At 37.5% G+C, this 23,130-nt stretch overlaps 1 pseudogene across 1 annotated transcript; it reads left to right on the forward strand.

Moving 5' to 3' along the window:
• Window positions 1-299: 299 nt before the first annotated feature.
• LOC309812433 (ubiquitin carboxyl-terminal hydrolase 48-like) lies at window positions 300-1,961 on the forward strand (annotated as a pseudogene). Its single transcript has 2 exons — window positions 300-1,032; window positions 1,252-1,961. The product of its transcript is annotated as a ubiquitin carboxyl-terminal hydrolase 48-like (transcript).
• The last annotated feature ends 21,169 nt before the right edge of the window (window positions 1,962-23,130 follow it).

Here is a 23,130-nt window from a genome sequence, read left to right on the forward strand (position 1 = left end):
ATGCTCATGTTACCGTGAGTTGGCAAGACAAAGTTGTCAGCCAGCAATAGAAATAGGCCTTGTAAATCTAACATGAATTCCGTTAGAGGAGAATAAAAAGGATATTGTTGCAGCTCAAAAAATTCATCTAACTTTATCAAATCAGAAGTTTTCGGCTGGCTTGGAAGACTAGTGGTGTGCAGGACGCTATCCTGGACAGGGGCTGAGACGCCGCTTCCCCAGCAGCGCCGGTGGCGGAGCCCATTTGGGCGTCGACAGCAGCAGCGCCAGGCTCAGGAGGCACTCCTCGGGCCAAGGCCATGGCCCCGCGGCTGCAGCTGGAGAAGGTGGCCTGGCGCTGGGCGGAGACGGTGGGGCCCGAGGAGGTGTCGCAGGAGCTCATCTGGCTGGAGCCCTGCATCCTCGGTGTGAGCAGACGAAACTGCAAAGGAAACCCGAATTGCTTGGTTGGGATCGGTGAGCACATTTGGTTAGGAGAAATAGATGAAAACAGTTTTCATAACACTGACGACCTCAACTATGAGAGGAGATAAAAGAGCTCATCTGTGGGCCTCACTAACCTGGGAGTTACTTGGTATGTCAACACATTTTTTCAAGTGTGGTTTCTTAACCTGGAGCTTCTGCAGGGGCTCTACTTATGTCCAAGCACCTATAGTGACTACATGATGGGAGGTGGTATCCAAGCAGAGAAGGATGAACCTCAAGAGATTTGTGAGCATCTCCAGTACTTATCTGCCTTGTTGTAAATCAGTAATAGGTGCTACATTGATCCATCGGGATTTGTTAAAACTTTGGGCTTGGACACAGGGCAGCAGCAGGATGCCCAAGAATTTTCAAAGCTCTTTATGTATCTTTTGGAAGATACTTTGTCTAAACAAAAGAATCCCGTTGTGAGGAACACTGTTCAACAGCAGTTCTGTGGGGAATAAGCTTATGTAACTGTCTGCACTCAGTGATGCAGAGAATCTAAGCTTTTATCAAAGTTTTATCAACTGGAGTTAAATATCCAAGGCCACAAACAGTTAACAGATTGTATCTTGGAATTTTTTTTTTTTTTTTTTTTTTTTGCGGTACACGGGCCTCTCACTGTTGTGGCCTCTCCCATTGTGTAGCACAGGCTCTGGACGCGCAGGCTCAGTGGCCATGGCTCACGGGCCCAGCCGCTCCGTGGCATGTGGGATCTTCCCAGACCGGGGCATGAACCCATGTCCCCTGCAACGGCAGGCAGACTCTCAACCACTGCGCCACCAGGAAAGCCCTGTATCTCAGAATTTTTGAAGGAAGAAAAATTAGGAGACAATCAGTACATTTGTGAAAACTGTCAAAGCAAACAGAATGCAACAAGGAAGATCCGACTCCTTAGTCTTCCTTGTACTCTGAACTTACAGCTAATGCGTTTTGTCTTTGACAGGCAAACTGGACATAAGAAAAAGCTGAATACCTACATTGGCTTCTCAGAAATTTTGGATATGGAGCCTTATGTGGAACACAAAGGTGGGTCCTATGTGTATGAACATAGTGCAGTCCTCATACACAAAGAAGTGAGCGTTTATTCTGGTCACTACATTGCCCATGTGAAAGATCCACAGTCTGGTGAATGGTATAAGTTTAACGATGAAGACATAGAAAAGATGGAGGGAAAGAAATTACAACTAGGGACTGAGGAAGATCTAGCAGAACCTTCTAAATCCCAGACATGTATACCCAAGTGTGGCAAAGGAACTCACTGCTCTCGAAATGCATACCTGTTGGTTTATAGACTGCAAACTCAAGAAAAACCCAACATACCTATTCAGGTACCAGCCTTTCTTCAAGAGCTGGTAGATCGGGATAATTCCAAATTTGAGGAGTTGTGTATTGAAATGGCCAAGATGTGTAAGCAAAGTGTGGATAAAGGAAAAGCAAAGCATGAAGAAGTTAAGGAGCTGTACCAAAGGTTACCTGCTGGAGCTGGTCTGTAAGATCTTCTGGGACAGTCGGTGCCCAATCTGAGCTGCTAGCTCCAGGTGGGCACCCTCACAACCTTATCTCTCAGGGCCTGACTAAGGCCTGGTTTAGAGCCTTGTGGGAAGTCTCGGGGTGGGGGAGGCTAGGGTAGTGTAACGGATGTAGCTTGCCACGTGGATGTGGCACATGGGGTGCAGTCACCCCACATCCCTGGTTGTGCAAAGATTGCAGAGCATGCAGACAGACCTCTGTTGTGGCTACCCAAGAAAGAAACCAAGGAGCCCTAGTGAATTTACAGACTAGTGAAAGTAACGGCCATTTATTGAGCACCTGTGAATCAGGTGTCACCAGGAGCAGCACAAACTTGTTTTGTGATCTCACTCTTGGTGCCTATACATCTGCAGTCATTCTGTCACTTCCTAAGGCATCCTCTTCTTTATTGCTGAAGATCTGAGAAAAAAGTTTACCTGGGCACATTGCCTCAGGGAGCGCTCACCTCATGAAGAAGCTCAGGGTAAAGGCACGACTGCCAAAGCAGGAGTGAGAGCGACTTGACGCCAGGAGGGAGACCCCAAAGAGGCCACGGCCACAGGAGCCTGGAGTCCTGGCCCCTGTCAGCCTTCCTGGAGGGCTTCAACTGGGCTCCTCAGGCCATGCTCCGGCTGAGCACTGCCTGCCTCACAGACCCTGTGTTGCCTCGCATTGCCTACCCAGTCATCCTGTTGCCAGAATGACCTGAAGTCTGAAAATTGCTCATCAGGACAAAGCATAGCATGGGCCTCTTCTCTGTGGTTTCACTTGCCAATGACCACTATCTTGATAATTCCGTGTGGTTGACAGGGTCTTGGTACTCCAGCCACAGCCTCTGAGGTGGGAGAGCCAAACTCAGGACATTGGACCATCAGAGACCTCCAGGGCTCTTGTAAGAGGCAAGAGCTCTCTCAGAGATCTCTGTTTCAATGCTAAGACCCAGCTGCATCCAACGTCCAGCAAGCTATGGTGCTGGACGCCCCATGCCAAACAACTAGCAAAAGAGGAACACAACCCCACCCATTAGCAGGGAAGCTACCTAAAATCATACTAAGTTCACAGACATCCCAAAACATGCCACCTGACATGCCCCTGCCCACCAGAAAGAAAAGATCCAGGCCCACACACCAGAACAAAGGCACCAGTCCCCTCCACAAAGAACCCTACACAAACAACAGAACCATCCTCACCCACTGGGGGCAGACACCAAAAACAATGGGAACTACGAACCTGCAGCCTGTGAAAAGGAGACCCCAAGCACAGTAAGATAAGCAAAATGAGAAGACAGAAACATGCAGCAGATGAAGGAGCAAGGTGAAAACCTACAAAGCCAAACAAATGAAGAGGAAATAGGCAGTCTAACTGAAAAAGAATTCAGAGTAATGATAGTAAAGATGATCCAAAATCTTGGAAATAGAATGGAGAAAATACAAGAAACATTTAACAAGAACCTAGAAGAACTAAAGAGCAAACAAACAATGGTGAACAACACAAGAAATGAAATTTAAAATTCTCTAGAAGGAATCACTAGCAGAATAACGGAGGAAGAAGAACAGATAAGTGACCTGGAATATAAAAAAGGGGAAATAACTACCACAGAGCAGAATAAAGAAAAAAGAAGGAAAAGAATTCAGGACCGTCTCAGAGACCTCTGGGACAACATGAAACACACCAACATTTGAATTACAGGGGTTCCAGAGGAAGAAGAGATAAAGAAAGGGTCTGATAAAATGTTTGAAGAGATTTTAGTTGAAAACTTCTCTAACATGGGAAAGGAAATAGTCAAGTCCAGGAAGTGCAGAGAGTCCCATACAGGATAAATCCAAGGAGAAACATGCTAAGACACATAATAATCAAACTATCAAAAATTAAATACAAAGATAAAATATTAAAAGCAGCAAGGGAAAAGTAACATAAAACATACAAGAGAATCCCTGTAAGGTTAACAATGGATCATTCAGCAGAAACTATGCAAGCCAGAAGGGAGTGGCAGGACATATTTAAAGTGACGAAAGGGATAAAACCTACAACCAAGATTACTCTACCGAGCAAGGATCTCATTCAGACTGAACAGAAAAATTAAAAACCTTATAGACAAACAAAAGTTAAGAGAATTCAGCACCACCAAACCAGCTTTACACAAATGCTAAAGGAACTCCTCTAGGCAGGAAACAAAGAAAAGGAAAAGACCTACAATAACAAACCCAAAACAATTAAGAAAATGGTAACAGGAACATACAAACAACATACATAATTACCTTAAATGTAAATGGATTAAATGTTCCAACCAAAAGAAATAGACTGGCTGAATGGATACAAAAACAAGACCCATATGTACGCTGTCTACAAGAGACCCACTTCAGACCTAGGGACACATACAGACTGAAGGTGAGGGGATGGAAAAAGATATTCCATGCAAATGGAAGTCAAAAGAAAGCTGGAGTAGCAATTCTCATATCAGATAAAATAGACTTTAAAATAAAGACTATTACAAAAGACAAGGAAAGACACTACATACTGATCAAGGGATGAATCCAAGAAGAAGATATAACAATTGTAAATATTTATGCACCCAACATAGGAACACCTCAATATATAAGGCAAATGCTAACAGCCATAAAAGGGGAAATCAACAGTAACACCATCATAGTAGGGGACTTTAAAACCCCACTTTCACCAATGGATAGATCATCCAAAATGAAAGTAAATAAGGAAACACAAGCTTTAAATGACACATTAAACAAGATGGAGTTAGTTGATATTTATAGCACATTCCATCAAAAACAAGAGAATACACTTTCTTCTCAAGTGCTCATGGAATATTCTCCAGGATAGATCATATCTTGGATTGCAAATGAAGCTTCAGTAAGTTTAAGAAAATTGAAACCATATCAAGCATCTTTTCTAACCACAATGCTATGAGATTAGAAAGCAATTACAGCGAAAAAACCATAAAAAATCACAAACACATGGAGACTAAACAATACATTACTAAATAAACAAGAGATCACTGAAGAAATCAAAGAGGAAATCAAAAAATACCTAGAGACAAATGACAATGAAAACACAATGATCCAAAACCTATGGGATGCAGAAAAGAAGTTCTAAGAGGGAAGTTTATAACTATGCAAACCTACCTCAAGAAACAACAAAAATCTCAACTAAAAAACCTAACTTTACACCTAAAGTAACTAGAGAAAGAAGAACAAACAAAACCCAAAGTTAGCAGAAGGAAAGAAATCATAAAGATCAGAGCAGAAATAAATGAAATAGAAATAAAGAAAACAACAGCAAAGATGAAAAAAACTAAAAGCTGGTTCTTTGAGAAGATAAACAAAATTGATAAACCATTAGCCAGACTCATCAAGAAAAAGAGGGAGAGGACTCAAATCAAAAAAATTAGAAATGAAAAAGCAGAAGTAACAACAGACACTGCAGAAATACAGAGCATCCTAAGAGACTACTACAAGCAACTCTATGCCAACAAAATGGACAACCTGAAAGTAATGGACAAATTCTTAGAAAGGTATAACCTTCCAAGACTGAACCAAGAAGAAATAGAAGACATGAACAGACCAATCACAAGTAATGAAATAGAAACTATGATTAAAATCTTCCAACAAACTAAAGTCTAGGACCAGATGGCTTCACACGTGAATTCTATCAAACATTTAGAGAAGAGCTAACACCCATCCTTCTCAAACACTTCCAAAATATTCCAGAGGATGGAACACTCCCAAACTCATTCTATGAGGCCACCATCACCCTGATACCAAAACCAGACAAAGAAACTACAAAAAAAGAAAATTACAGACCAATATCACTGATGAATATAGATGGAAAAATCCTCAACAAAATACTAGCAAACAGAATCCAACAACACATTAAAAGGATCATGTACCATGACCAAGTGAGATTTATCCCAGGGATGCAAAGATTCTTCAATATATGCAAATCAATCAATGTGATACACCATATTAACAAAGTGAAGAATAATAATCATAGATCATCTCAATAGATGTAGAAAAAGCTTTTGACAAAATTCAACACCCATTTATGATAAAAACTCTCCAGAAAGTGGTCATAAAGGCAACCTTCCACAATATAATAAAGGCCATATATGACAAACCCACAGCAAACATCATTCTCAATGGTGAAAAACTGGAAGCATTTCATCTAAGATGAGGAACAAGACAAGGCTGTCCATTCTCGAGGCTGTTATTCAAAATAGTTTTGGAAGTCATAGCCACAGCAATCAGAGAAGAAAAAGAAATAAAAAGAATACAAATTGGAAAAGAAGAAGTAAAACTGTCACTGTTGGCAGATGACATGATACTATACACAGAGAATCCTAAAGATGCCACCAGACAACTACTAGAGCTAATCAATGAATTTGGTAAAGTTGCAGGATACAAAATTAATGCACAGAAATCTCTGGAATTCCTATACACTGATGATGAAAAATCTGAAAGAGAAATTAAGGAAACACTCCCATTTACCTTTGCAACAAAAAGAATAAAATACCTAGGAATAAACCTACCTAGGGTGACAAAAGAGCTATATGCAGGAAACTATAAGACACTGTTGAAAGACATTAAAGATGATACCAACAGATAGAGAGATATACCATGTTCTTGGATTGGAAGAATCAAAATTGTGAAACTGACTATACTACCCAAAGAAATCAACAGATTCAATGCAATCCCTATCAAATTACCAGTGGCATTTTTTACAGAACTAGAGCAAAAAAATCTTAAAATTTTTATGGAGACACAAAAGACCCCGAATAGCCAAAGCGGTCTTGATGGAAAAAAATGGAGTTGGAAGAATCAGACTCCCTGACTTCAGACTATTCTACAAAGCTACAATAATCAAGACAATATGGTACTGGCACAAAAACATAAATATAGATCAATGGAACAGTATAGAAAGCCCAGAGATAAACCCACACACCTATGGTCAACTAATCTCTGACAAAGGAAGCAAGGATATATAATGGAGAGAAGACAGTCTCTTCAATAAGTGGTGCTGGGAAAACTGGACAGCTACATGTAAAAGAATGAAATTAGAGCACTCCCTAACACCATACACAAAAATAACCTCAAAATGAATTAGAGACCTAAATGTAAGACTGGACACTATACAACTCTTAGAGGAAAACATAGAACACTCTTTGACATAAATCACAGCAAGATATTTTTTGATCCACCTCCTAGAGCAATGGAAATAAAAACAAAAATAAACAAATGGGACCTAATGAAACTTAAAAGCTTTTGCAAAGCAAAGGAAACTACAAACAAGATGAAAAGACAACCCTCAGAATGGGAAAAAAATATTTGCAAACCAATCAACAGACAAAGGATTAATCCCCAAAATATATAAACAGCTCATGCAGCTCAATATTAAAAAAACAAACAACCCAATCCAAAATTGGGCAGAAGACCTAAATAGACATTTCTCCAAAGAAGATATACAGATGGCCAAGAAGCACATGAAAAGCTGCTCAACATCACTAATTATTAGAGAAATGCCAATCAAAACTACAATGACGTATCACCTCACACCAGTCAGAATGGGCATCATCAGAATTTCTACAAAGAACAAATGCTGGAGAGGGTGTGGAGAAAAGGGAACCCTCTTGCACTGTTGGTGGGAATGTAAATTGATACAGCCCCTATGGAGAAGAGTATGGAGGTTCCTTAAAGTACTAAAAATAGAATTACCATATGACTCTGCAATCCCACTACTTGGCATATATCCAGAGAAAACCATATTTCAAAAAGACATATGCACCCAATGTTCATTGCAGCACTATTTACAATAGCCAGGTCATGGAAGCAACCTAAATGCCCATCAACAGATGATGGATAAAGAAGATATGGTACATATATACAATGGAATATTACTCAGCCATAAAAAGAAGCAAAACTGGTCATTTTTTTGAGACGTGGTTGAATCTAGAGACTGTCATACAGAGTGAAATAAGTCAGAAAGAGAAAAACAAGTATCGCATATTAATGCATATATGTGGCACCTAGAAGAATGGTACAGATGAACCAGTTTGCAGGGCAGATATTGAGACACAGATGTAGAGAACAAACGTATGGACACCAAAGGGGGAAAGCGGCAGGGGGTGAGGGTGGTTTTGTGATGAATTGGGAGATTGGAATTGACATGTGTACATTGATGTGTATAAAATGGATGACTAATAAGAACCTGCTGTATAAAAAAAAAGAAAGAAAATGCCCAAAAAAAAAACCCCACTACAATGATGTATCACATCACACTGGTCAGATTGGCCATCATCAAAAAATCTACAAACAATAAATGCTGGAGAGGGTGTGGACAAAATGGAACCCTGTTGCACTGTTGGTAGGAATGTAAATTGTTACAACTACTATGGAGAACAGTTGGAGGTTCCTTAAAAAACTAAAAATAGAACTACCATATAAAGCAGCAGTCCCACTACTGGACATATATCCTGAGAAAACCATAATTCAAAAAGCGTCATGTACCACAATGTTCATTGCAGCACTATTTACAGCAGCCAGGACATGGAAGCAACCGAAGTGTCCATTGACAGATGAATGGATAAAGAAGATGTGGCACATCTATACAATGGAATATTACTCAGTCATAAAAAGAAGTGAAATTAAATTATTTGTAATGAGGTGATAGACCTGGAGTCTGTCATACAGAGTGAAGTAAGTCAGAAAGGGAAAACCAAATACAGTATGCTAACACACACACACACACACACACACACACACACACATATATATATATATATATAGGATCTAAAAAAAAAGTTTCTGATGAAACTAGGCACAGGACAGGAATAAAGATGCAGAGGTAGAGAACGGACCTGAAGACTCGGGGATGGGGGAGGGTAAACTGGGACAAAGTTAGAGAGTAGCATTGACATACCCTACCAAATGGAAAATAGATAGCTAGTGGGAAGCAGCTGCATTGCACAGGGAGATCAGCTCAGTGTTTTTTGAGCACCTAGAGGGGTGGGATAGAGAGGGTGGGAGGGAGACACAAGAGGGAGGGGATATGCGGATATATGTATACATATAGCTGATTCACTTTGTTATGTAACAGAAACTAACACAACATTGTAGAGCAATTATAGTCCAATAAAGATGTTAAAAAAAAAAGAAAAAATGGTATTCTGGAGCAGCTCCGTTGCCATTAAGTGCCTTGTTTCTTTTATGTTCACAAATGTGTATGAACAAACTTTCCCCTGCCCTTCCTTATTTATAACCCATTAATGCCAACTTATTCACTATACAATTACTGTGTAAACCAACAGTAACTTAATGTGTAGCATTCTGTATAATTTTCATTATCATGGACTTTTAAAAATGGGAGGCTCTTAATAAATTATGAGGTTTAAGTTTAAAAAAATAAGTTTTCATGCATTTTCTAACGACTCAAAATAAGAAATACATTTCCTATCCCAGCCTCGTATACATTCATACATATATAATTCAAACAAAAATTTAACCTCGTTACTTGCAGTGTGATATATTTTCTATCATAATCTATTTTATTTCATTTGAAAAAAATGTTGGTCAAGATTCAGTAAATTAGTCTCATGATCAATTAAAGGGTCAAAATCCAATTATAAATACTGTGAAATAAATTTTCATTTGGAAAGAAGGAGACTCAGAATGAGTTAGCATAAATGTTATTGAGTAAGAGTTATACTATTTCATTCATGTAATCATGTCATTTTTTGCAAGTTGAGAGTCATGGGATTTTGGTAAGTAGATCAGTAAAAAGAATGATGTAATTCTTTCTCAATCTTTACAAATTCTAATCTGGAAGAGGAAAGTTCAAAGAGTAGAGAGTGGAAATGAAAGGTGGTTTATTACTTTCTCCAAAACTAGTTATTTATAGATAAAAAGAAACAGCTGATGGGGGAAAGATACACCATTAAATTTAAACTGAACAGTGAGACAAAGTGATTAATGGATTTTGTTACCAAGACTTTAAGTGAGAAGGGGAAAGGGAAGTAATGCGCATGGAATACCTACTAGCTATTGAAGATTGAAAGAAGTATACAGCAAAGTGAGGAATCACCTGAATAAGCCAAGCTGGTCATTCACAATACCGGCTTAAGGTCTAGTTCTCTATCTGGAAATTTAATTTTGTTGGGCCCCTAAACTTGATCAATTTCTTGAGGGTACTCACACTAACCAAGCACATAAGATTGTCCTATAAACCAGATGCCAACACATATATTTATAATGGGAAATGAAACTCCTCAGCCAGACAGACACTCTCTCTGGATTGCCCATCCTCTGCCTCTAGAGTGATATTTTTTTAGGGTGTGTTTCTAGGATCATCCATACCAGAAATCATCAGGATTTGTTGAAAATTAAAAATTATCACCTTGGGCTTCCCTGGTGGCGCAGTGGTTGAGAGTCCGCCTGCCGATGCAGGGGACACGGGTTCGAGCCCCGGTCCGGGAAGATCCCACATGCCACGAAGCAGCTTGGGTTAAGACACTGAGATTCTGATTTGAATTGTCTTACGCTTGGGAAAAGGTAGCATCTGTACAGTGCTAATTCTTTCCACTCAGCAACATGCCATGTGTGTCTTTGTCCAGCCCTTGTTTTATGTTCCTAAAATTTACACCTTTTTGGGAAAACTTGATTCTTATATTTATTTCCAAATATTCATTGAATTTTCTTACTGGTTATCAAAGATCTATAGCAAAACTATCTGTTTTTGTATGCTTGTCTGGAAAACTTCCACCTTGTTGAAAGGGTTTATAATTTCCAATAGATTTTCCACTGATTTTTAAAAAACTTCCCTCATAGATGATTATGCCTGAACATAATAGCAATACACTTTCTCCTTCCAATATTTATAACATAACATTTAGAATCTTATTTTGACAGAACTCTCAGAGCCATTTTAAATAATAAAGAAGAAAAAAAGAAAATTGTTGCCTCTTTTTTTTTGTATTTCAGTGAAAGACTGTGCTATTAGGATGTCTTTAGCTGCAAATAATAGAATTCCCTACAGAAGAGGCTGAACTTGTAGGTCTTCCACGTCAGCTTTTTGATAATGTATATAAATATTTTTGCTTTTCCTTGATGATATTAAGGTGGCTGCTGGGTCAAAAAGCATACATTACATTAAACTTTAACATATAATGCTGAATTATTTTCCAAAGGGTTACACACCCACTAGTAATTTGTAAAGGTTTGTGTGGCTTCACATTTTCACTGACACCTGGTAATATATTTCTTGATTTTTGGCACTATATGATCAGAAAAATTCAAAATTGGATTATTTTGAGTTTGAGTATATTTCCAGATATTTGTTAATCAATTGTTTTCCTTCTTCTTTCTTTCTTTCTTTATTTTTGGCTGTGTTGGGTCTTTGTTGCTGCGTGTGGGCTTTTCTCTAGTTGCAGTGAATGGGGGCTACTCTTTGTTGCGGTGCGCGGGCTTCTCATTGCAGTGGCTTCTCTTGTTGTGGAGCTTGGGCTCTAGGCATGCGGGCTTCAGTAGCTGTGGCACGCGGGCTCAGTAGTTGTGGCTCACGGGCTCTAAAGCACAGGCTCAGTACTTGTGGTGCACGGGCTTAGTTGCTCCATGGCATGTGGGATCTTCCTGGACCACAGCTCAAACCCGTGTCCCTTGCATTGGCAGGCAGATTCTTAAACCACTGTGCCACCAGGGAAGTCCCTCTTCTTCTTTAAATGCATATTAATATCTCTTGCTTGTTTTTCTATTCTATGTTTATTTTTTAATTTATATTCTTTTTTAAAAAAACTATTCTTGATTAAAAGATTTCATTGGTTTTATATATATAGTAAATATTTTCTACCAGTTTGTAACGTGTCTTTTCAGTTTCTTAATGGTGTTTTTTAAAGAACAGATTAAAAAAATACTTTTCTTATATTTAATTATCAGTCTAATTCTTAATATTTCTTTGTATAAGAAATCCTTCCCTACTGTGAGGTTATAAAACACTTTAAAATTTTGCCTTTTATATTTATCTTTTAATTCCTCTAAAGCTAAATTTTGAGAATGGCACATTGTAAGAACTTAATATTATTATTTTTTCCATATGGATAATGAGTTGTTCTAGTTGGATGGTTGAAACATCTGTCCTTCCCCTTAATGGTTGAAATGTCACCTGTATCATATACCAAATTTCCATATTTATGTTGGGGCTCTTTCTAGTTTCTCTCTTCTTTTCCATTGCTCAACTGGTTCATCTCTGAGCCAGTATTATACTGTCTTGATAACTATAGCTCTCTACAGTCCTTATCTCTAATAGAGTGAGTCTCCCAACTTGTTCTGCTTTGAAACTTGGTTGGCTCTCCTTGGTCTTATGAATTTTTTCTATGTAAGAGTCTAATATGAGTTTATAAAATTCCTCAAATGATCTTCTTGGTATTTTGATTGGAATTAATTGGAATTAGACTCAATTAAGGATAAACAGCATACTTACGAGCTGAGGTGTTTCCGTGATAGCTTTCCATTTTTTCTGGTCTTTTTTCAAGTTTCTCAATAAACGCTTTAAAGTTCTCACCATTTATGTCTGTTATTAGATAAAGTACTATGTATCTTATGTTTTTCTTGCTTTTTTGAGTAAGATTTTTAAATTAAATATTTCCAATTAATAATCACTGGTGTATAAGAACTCTTCTAATTTTTACATGTTGATATTGCTTCCAGCATCCTTGTAAGCTCCTAATATATGTTTATAAATGTTTTTAGATTTCTATATAGACACTGATATCATCTGCAAATAATTACAGTTTTGTTTTCTTTTTCCCAAACTTTATAACTTTATTTTTGGCTTACTTAATTAGCTAGGACCTCCATTACAATGTTAAACAGAAGTGGCAGCCTTGAACACATCTGTCTTAATGAGATGTATCATGTTATACCATTAACAATGATATTTGCTGAAATTTTTTGGTAGATATTCTTTAACAGGTTAAGGAAGTTTACTTCCATTCTTATTTTATCAGAGAGTCCTTAATTTTTATCAAGATAAGTATTTATTGTTATCAAAAATTTTTCTGCCTCTATGGAAACAATCATATAATTTTTCTTCTTTAATCTATTAATATGATAAATTCCATTTATTGATTTTCATATGTTCATCCATCATTGCTTTCCAGGGATAAACTACATGTGTTGATGGTGTACTATTCTTTTTATGCATTGCTAGATTTGGCTTTATTGTATTTTGCTAAGAAATTTTGCATCTTTTTTCATGGATCATATTATCTAGTAGTTTTGTTTGTTTGTTCCTTTATCTCTTTTTTTGTTTGTTTTAGTATCATGGCTATACTCCTTCTTAAATGAGATTGGGAGTGTTCTCTCTTTTCCTTTCTATTCATTAGAAAAGTAAAGGGGATATAAAGTAAAGTAAATGCCCTGTCATACCAAGTTAGGTAAAACACACCTATAAAACTATCTGTTATCGGTGTTGTCTGTGGAAAAATTAAAAAAATAATAATTTTAGGATTTTTCAATCTATTGGGTTGGCCAAAAAGTTCACTTGGGTTTTTCCATATTTCTTCTGAATCAATTTTAAGTGAAATATGTGCTTTCCCCCCTATTTTTAATATCATCTTTGTCTTCAGTGTCCATCAATTTCACCACAATATGTCTAATTGTAGATTTATTTTTATTTGTCCAACTGGATAATACATTAAACTTATTTTATCTAAGGGTTTGTGTTTTTTTTGTTTTTTTTTATTTTTTTTATTTTTATTTTTTTGCTTTATAGCAAATTTAATCAGTTATACATATACATATGTTTCCATATCCCCTCCCTTTTGCGTCTCCCTCCCACCCTCCCTATCCCACCCCTCCAGGCGGTCACAAAGTACCGAGCTGATCTCCCTGTGCTATGCGGCTGCTTCCCACTATCTATCTACCTCACGTTTGGTATTGTATATATGTCCATGCCGCTCTTTCACTTTGTCACAGCTTACCCTTCCCCCTCCCCATATCCTCAAGTCCATTCTCTAGTAGGTCTGTGTCTTTATTCCTGTCTTACCCCTATGTTCTTCATGACATTTTTTTTTCTTAAATTCCATATATATGTGTTAGCATACAGTATTTGTCTTTCTCTTTCTGACTTACTTCACTCTGTATGACAGACTCTAGGTCTATCCACCTCATTACAAATAGCTCAATTTCATTTCTTTTTATGGCTGAGTAATATTCCATTGTATATATGTGCCACATCTTCTTTATCCATTCATCCGATGATGGACACTTAGGTTGTTTCCATCTCCGGGCTATTGTAAATAAGGCTGCTATGAACATTTTGGTACATGTCTCTTTTTGAATTATGGTTTTCTCAGGGTATATGCCCAGTAGTGGGATTGCTGGGTCATATGGTAGTTCTATTTGTAGTTTTTTAAGGAACCTCCATACCGTTCTCCATAGCGGCTGTACCAATTCACATTCCCACCAGCAGTGCAAGAGTGTGCCCCTTTTTCCACACCCTCTCCAGCATTTATTGTTTCTAGATTTTTTGATGATGGCCATTCTGACTGGTGTGAGATGATATCTCATTGTAGTTTTGATTTGCATTTCTCTAATGAGTAAAGATGTTGAACATCCTTTCATGTGTTTGTTGGCAGTCTGTATATCTTCTTTGGAGAAATGTCTATTTAGGTCTTCTGCCCATTTTTGGATTGGGTTATTTGTTTTTTTGTTATTGAGCTGCATGAGCTGCTTATAAATTTTGGAGATTAATCCTTTGTCAGTTGCTTCATTTGCAAATATTTTCTCCCATTCTGAGGGTTGTCTTTTGGTCTTGTTTATGGTTTCCTTTGCTGTGCAAAAGCTTTGAAGTTTCATTAGGTCCCATGTGTTTATTTTTGTCTTTATTTCCATTTCTCTAGGAGGTGGGTCAAAAAGGATCTTGCTGTGATTTATGTCATAGAGTGTTCTGCCTATGTTTTCCTCTAAGAGTTTGATAGTGTCTGGCCTTACATTTAGGTCTTTAATCCATTTTGAGCTTATTTTTGTGTATGGTGTTAGGGAGTGATCTAATCTCATACTTTTACATGTCCCTATCCAGTTTTCCCAGCACCACTTATTGAAGAGACTGTCCTTTCTCCACTGTACATTCCTGCCTCCTTTATCAAAGATAAGGTGACCATATGTCCGTGGGTTTAACTCTGGGCTTTCTATCCTGTTCCATTGATCTATCTTTCTGTTTTTGTGCCAGTACCATACTGTCTTGATTACTGTAGCTTTGTAGTATAGTCTGAAGTCAGGGAGCCTGATTCCTCCAGCTCCATTTTTCGTTCTCAAGATTGCTTTGGCTATTCGGGGTCTTTTGTGTTTCCATACAAATTGTGAAATTTTTTGTTCTAGTTCCGGGTTTGTGTTTTTTAATACTACTTGAACATTCTCAGTTATTATCTACCTCTTCAAACTGTGAAAGTGAAAGGCAGATATCTAAGCTTATTCCACATGATATTAGCAGATGAATTAAATGAAAGACATATATCTATGTTTATGTCAGATAATATAAGCAGCCAGTGTGATGGCAGCAGCAGTAATTAGGGAGAGAATTCTGGAGTAGATGTGTATTGGTTTGAGTGCCATGAGATTCAATTTTCCGTTCCCATATGAAAAATGTTCCATAGCTGCCAAGTGTGGATGAGTTACCTTTTATTGTATTAAGGAGTTTATAATAAATTTAAAGGTTTAATTTATCAGATGGTAGTTAATTTGCTTACTGATTTTACTTTTATATATTCTTTTTTTTTTTTTTTTTTTGGCGGTACGCGGGCCTCTCACTGTTGTGGCCTCTCCCGTTGCGGAGCACAGGCTCTGGACGTGCAGGCCCAGCGGCCATGGCTCACGGGCCCAGCCGCTCCGTGGCATGTGGGATCCTCCTGGACCGGGGCACGAACCTGTGTCCCCTGCCTCGGCAGGCGGACTCTCAACCACTGCGCCACCAGGGAAGCCCACTTTTATATATTCTTAACTTTTATTTTTGGCGGTACAAACTGTTGAATCTGAAGAATTCAAGCATCTTTTCATTATTTTCTTTCATGGAAAAGGAGGTAAAGCCTCGTGAACAGATCATATTAAAGATGATTAAAAAACCAAATAATCTGTTAAAATTAATGCCATCTATAATATTACATTGAACACAGCATAAAATCTTTCAGAAGAAAATGCTAAGGTTAAGAAAAAGGATAAAACTTACCCAGACAATTAACAAGTACTATTTTCACATGAAACTTCTTTTTAAAAATATAGGAGTCAGCTTCAATCTCCACTTTTTTACTCTTGACATTTCTGAGCTCATTTCCAGGTCAAGACATGTAGTAATATTGCCATTATTTCCAAGAATCTATGACAACAAATAGATTTTCCTGCCAACTCTTTTCCTTGGTCTTTGAGGTCTATTCAGAAGGGGAAGAGCATGTTTATCAATCACCAGTAAATGTAAAACTTATAATTATACCTCTCTTTTTCCTCACAGATCTTTCAATGCCTGAACCAAGGCTTGTGCATAGTAGGTATTCAAAAAATGTATTTGATGATAAAGAAATAGAAAACAAGAGAAATCCAGAGAGAAAAATGATACAGAGTTATCCTTTTCTATTTAGAACAGAACAAAACAGCTGAATCCTTCAGAAGGAATAAATGCATCTTGCTTTCCAATTTGAGACTTCTGTTGTGTAGTCTCCCCTCTGAAGTGGTCTCATTCTGAGAAAAGCCCTAGGGTAGTAGGACTGGGAGCCAGACTGCCTGAATCCAAAACCCCAGGTTTGCCACTTGTTAGCTTTGTGGCCAGACACAAGTTGCTTGAATCCCCTGTACCTCAGTTTTCTCATCCATAAAATGGGGATTATAGTACTTCTCTCAATGGCTTACTTTGGGGATTAATTTAGTTAAATGCATGGGAAAATAGAGTAGTGCCTGGCACATAGTAAGCAGTCAATAAATGTTAGCTACTTTTACTATGGACACTTATACTTAAGAAAATTAATTAAAAAGAAATTCACAGATTTCTTGGTGTGGTAGTAGAGGTTAGAGGGAAAGAATTTTTTTCCTTTTTTTTTCTCTTGTATTTTCACGTGGTTCACCTGGAGTATAATTATTAACTTATGATTGTACACTCTGAAATGCAGAATTTAATAACTGCTAAGTTTTTCTTTTTTACTTCTACCATATTTAGTGGAAGGAGAATACCAGAACTTATATAGGGAGAATTGTGATATATGATGCAGTTCACTTCAAGTTACTTCTAAATGATACAGAGAGTAAAATGTATAGATTGTTTTTCTTACTTTTAATTTATCTTTAAAGACACCATCTAGGTAGCATTCCATATGATTGAAGAACCAACAGCTAATTGCTTGACTCTGAGATGAAAAGTAGAGGCAAGATACCACCATTTCTTCCTTCTCGTTCATGATGGAGGCAAGAGCAACTTTCTTGAAACCGAGATGCAACCTCTGCGTGACATTCTAAGCATCCGAATTCTAAGGTCAGAACTGATATTCAGTTAAACAAACTTGCCATCTCTAGCTTAAGTAATAACAAGTATGACAGTAGAGATTGAGCACGTATGTAGAAACCAGAGCACGTATCTTATGGGTTTCGTCTCCTTAGCTAAGATAGTAGGATGCAATGAAAACCTGAAAACTGTTTAAAGAATTCATTGAAAATTTGTTTCTAGGTTTAGTCTTTTGATACTTTAAGATGACAGAACTAGATTCCTTCCTTTGTTACTGTCATCTGTAGTGGTAAGTGCCTTTTTGGGGGTGACTTTGGATTTCTCATAGTCTTATCGTAAAGAGGTAGGAATTATACAACTTAGCACCTCTATTTCTTCACGGAACCTGTTTTTTTAAAAGGGACGTATAGTTGCTCAAGACTATGAAATTAGAAGAGAGGTTGCTCATGAAGGTATTCGTATTCAAGGGGGAAGGGCATCTGGTTCATCTTGCAGTTGCCCCTGGAATGAGTTGATGGAGAGTTGGGGGGTAGGGGGCCACAGAAGAAGGCTGCGTCTCAAAGTCAGTGGGGGTGGGGCACTGGGGGGTGGGTCTTATCACCCAGACAGTGGTTTGGTGATGAGGTCACAGGGCTGAAGAGCCAAACCATATATTTAATCTTGGTGTTTTGTCAAAACTCATAAGAGTTAGTGACCTGACATTAGCCAAGGTCTTCCTGGAAAAAATGGGAGGGTGAGCTCACAAAATCCACAATCTGACCTCACCCTCTCCTCAGGGTTCACCCTTGGCACCCAAGGCCCACAGGTGAGTACATTTGCCATTTATGAGTCAGAGCCTTTAGTGTCCAGGGTTGGCAGTTCACTCCCACCTCAGCCCTTCCCTTACTATATTAGAACAGTCTCTCACATTATAAATTATGATAATTTATCTTGTCCCTTTAAGGTGAACTTATTTAAAGTATCAGGTTCTGGATTAATAGTATCTTTTCTTTGATATTTCCATCCCTGTGGAGTGTTTACTCAGTCGTGTGCTAATGATCGGTTTCATGGTCCAGCATCTCAGGGTAGATTTCCATGTCAGGGTTTTATTTTTTAAATGTGGGAACTGATTCTTTTAAACCTAGGAATTGTTTTTCATTAAATGACCTTCCAAGTTTGAATCTCATATATGAGCTACCTCTTTTGAGAACAGTTGTAACTCACTTTACCCAGGAGACATTTTTTTCATTATTTTACTTTATTTTATTATTATTTAAAATTATAGGTGATTTGCAATATTATTTTAGTTTTGGGTGTACAGTATAGTGATTCGGTATTTTTTCAGATTATACTCAATTGTAGGTTACAATTGGTTACAATTCCCTGTGCTATCTACAATATATCCTTATTGCTTATCTATTTTATACATAGTTTGTATCTGTTAATCACATATCCCTAATTTGTTTCTCCCCTCTTCCCTCTCCCCTTAGATAATCACAAGCTTGCTTTCTATATGTGTGTGTCTCTTTCTGTTTTACATAAACATTCATTTGTATTATTTTTTAGATTCCACATATAAGTGATGGCATACATTATTTGTCTGTCTCTGACTTATTTCACTAAGCATAATATTATCTAGGTCCACCCACAATGCTACAAATGACAGGATTTCATTCTTTTTTATGACTGAGTAATATTCCATTGTATATATACCACTTCATCTTAATCCAGTCATCTGCTGATGGGTACTTGCGATGATTCCATATCTTGGCTATTGTAAATGGTGCCACTGTGAACATTGAAGTTCATGTATCTTTGTGAATGAGCCAGTAGGCATTTACCTATTGTTGTTGTGGATAAATAAAAACTGGAGTAGTAAAACCATACTTAACATGCCAGGTGTTTATAATATTATTTAAAGAAATTCTGTGTAATTCTTTATATAAAACCAAAAAAAATTATAAAGTAAACAATTTTTGTAAAGCAGTAAAGCTAATTTATTTACCTTGAGATCAGATTTTTATATTTTAGGTTTTCTTAAACATGAACCTCCATATTTACGCTGATATAAGAACTTAGGCATTTTTTTCATGTGAGACCTTTACTGCTCAGGTATTCATAGTCCATAGTCACTTTAACCCTAAAAGAAATGTATACATTATATTATTTCCCTGAGTGTCAGTCTTCTTATCAGAAAAATGGAGATAATATTACTAAAATCAACGGTTTGTGGTAAGGGTTGTACGAAATGGATAATGAATGTTCAAGGGCTCTGTAAATAGTAATGTATTATACAAACATGGTATTGTTACCTGAAACATCACTATCATTTCCAGTGTGTGTGTGTGTGTGTGTGTGTGTGTGTGTGTGTGTGTATAAATAGTTCTTTTGTCAACCTTATTGATCTGAGTACTGTCAAACTGGGGGCAAACTGACCATTCTAAATCTTTAATATCACAGAGATTATCTTTGTAAAATCAACTTGGTTGGCATTCTCTGAGCCTACAACGAGTACATGGCAATTTGAAGTATTTAAGCAGCCAAGTCCTTTTGCAAGCAATAGTGTCTTTGTTTAGCTCAGCGAGAAGGTTTCCTACGTAGGATGGTCAGATAAATAATATCTATAGCTACCAACTGGACCAACTGCAGATACTCACCTAGAACCTTGTGCTATTCTTTCACTACTTTTTAAAAGAGTTCAAAATCTTGGTGATAATAGTCATGATTTTCCACATAATCGAGAAATAAATACCATGTAGTTAAGGCATAGAGAAGTCCCTGAATGGACAAGACACTGAACTAGAAAAATCCTAGAGAGAGCTATGGTGCTCCTGTTTAGAATGCCTTGCTCTGGGTCACCCACCTCCTATCTCACCTACACAACCCATCAGTGACATCAGTGCCTGTTTACTTGCTAAGTAGGTTTAGGTGATTCTAAGAACCTGAGGTTTCCTCTGACAAATGGACAAATGTGAGAATAGAAGTTGTGCATTGTTTGATGTTCTTGCAAAAGATTCAGGAAGTCAGAGTTAATACCAAGGTGATGCTACCATGGCAGAAACTATGGGTGAAGTTAGAGTAATGTTGCTCTACCCAGTGGTCTCAGTGCTTTGAAGGACATTTACAGTGGTACAAAAATTTAGCTCAGAGGAATTTTGAGGGTCAGAGGTAAAAATGATTTTATTGTATGTCTGGTCCTCTCTTCAGACATGCTTAGAAGTTTCAAGCATGTATGTCCTATTAGAATCTGCACTTCTAGTGTCTAGTGCAGTATCTGATAAGAAATGAGTTTGCAACATATTCATGCGGAGTGAATGAAATTACTTTTTGAAGATTTCAGACTTCCACCATTTCATCATCAAATGGTACTTTGATCTATCTGTCAATATTAAGAGAAAGAGGGAGAGAGATGGGGAGAGAGAGATTTATGAGAGAGACATTGATGATAAGGTGTCAGTGATGTATAATAACTTAACAGATTATCTCTCTTTTTAAAGTATAAATGATGTACAATATTATATAAGTTATGGGTGTAAAATACAGTGATTCATATTTTTTTAAGGTTATACTCCATTTATAAAATATTGGCTTTATTCCCTCTGTTGTACAATATAACCTTGTAGCTTATTTTATACATAACAGTTTGCACCTCTTAATCCCTTACCCCTATATTGCCCTTTCCCCCTTCCCCCTACCCACTGGTAGCCACTAACTTGTTCTCTTTATCAGTGAGTTGGTTTCTTTTTTGTTATGTTCACTAGTTTGTTGTATTTTTTAGATCCCACAAATAAGTGATATCATACAATATTTGTTTTTCTCTATCTGACTTATTTCACTTAGCATAATACTCTCTAAGTCCATCCATGTTGTTGCATATGGCAAAATTTCATTATTTTGGGCTTCCCTGGTGGCGCAGTGGTTGAGAGTCCGCCTGCCGATGCAGGGGACACGGGTTCGTGCCCCGGTCCGGGAAGACCCCACATGCCGTGGAGCGGCTAGGCCCGTGAGCCATGGCTGCTGAGGCTGCACATCCGGAGCCTGTGCTCCGCAACAGGAGAGGCCACAGCAGTAAGAGGCCAGTGTACTGCAAAAAAAAAAAAAAAAAATCATTATTTTTATGGCTGAGTAATATTCCATTGTATATGTATACCACATCTTCTTTATCCATTCCTGTGCTGATGGATACTTAGGTGGCTTCCATATCTTGGCAAATGTAAGTAATGCTGCTATGAACATTGGGGTGCAAGGAATTGCTGGGTCACATAATAGTTCTATTTTTAGTTTTTTGAGAAACTTCCATACTGTTTTTCATAGTGGCTGCACCAATTTACATTCTCACCAGCAGTGAACAAGGGTTCCCTTCTCATCACATCCTCATTAACATTTGTTATTTGAGTTCTTCTTGATGATAGCCATTCTGACAGGTCTAAGGAGATATCTCACTGTAGTTTCGATTTGCATTTCCCTGATGATTAGTGGGGTTGAGCACCTTTTCATATACCTGTTGGCCATATGCATTTCCTCTTTGGAAAAATGTTTATTCAGGTTTTTTGTCCTTTTTTTTTTTGCTTTTTTAACAGCTTTATGCAATGTAATTCTGAGACCTCTGGAAAGAGCTCATACAACTCAATATCAAAAAAACCCCAAAACCCAAAAAACCCCCAAAACTAACTAATCAAAAAATGGGCTAGCTATTATGAAGTTTGCCCATTTTTTGATTAGGTAGTTTTGGGTTTTTTTTGGTGTTTTTTTTTTTGATGTTGAGTTGTATGAACTATTTCCAGAGGTCTTTTAATAGGGAATAGAATGATAAACTTGAGAAATATGTCCGCAAGAGTAGAATTTCTGGCAAAAGAAAGAAACTCGTGAGCTAGACATTCTTTTTTAATAAGGAAGGAAGCAGCAGAACAAAAGGGTCTCCTCTGTGCCTCTCTAATACTTTTACATTCATGACTTCCTGCTCTGCTTCTGCTCAAGTCACACGACCAATTCACATTCTCAAATTATTGCTTTGCTCTTTATCTTGATAAGGAAAAATAATTTTTATTTTCTAAAAGAGAAATCTTTTCCTAGTTGCTTTAGCTTAATTGAATTTCCTATTTTTTATTCTATGATTACCAATATTCAAAATGTGTTTCTAATCTTGAAATAAAGGAAAAATTTTAAGGTTAAAGTTTAGGCTTGATGGAGCTTGCAGGGTATAAGAGTGAAAAGAGAAAAGAACATGCAAACCAGAACATGACAGATTCCCATAAGTTTCTCTGAGAAATGCAGGAGTCATCTGCCCAATTGCAAAATCAACACTATCATTAAATATGCAGCAGGATGATAACACAAAGTATGAGCTTGGCCAAAAACCACAAGCTCTGGAACAGGTTCAAACCAGACACAGACAGGAAACCACCTACTCAGGCATGGAGAGGTTAGGTGCTCCTGAGCACAAAGCAAACGTGCCCAATGACTGACAATTCTCCTTGGTGAGTCTGACTAGTGCCTCTGAACTTACTTACATCTGGGGAAAAGAGTAAGTGTATCCAAAAACATTTTAGGAAAAAGTGAAGACATAAAAGATATTGTAACTTAGAAATGTAAAATGTCTAATATTTTACTATTTTTAAGTGACCCAAATCCCTTAATAGTTTTAGTTATTTACTTAGCTATATTGCTGGAAACAAGTTTCAGTAAAATATT

This window comes from Mesoplodon mirus (assembly GCF_964341445.2).
Source record: "Mesoplodon mirus genome assembly, chromosome: 2".
Classification (NCBI taxonomy): Eukaryota; Metazoa; Chordata; class Mammalia; order Artiodactyla; family Ziphiidae; genus Mesoplodon; species Mesoplodon mirus.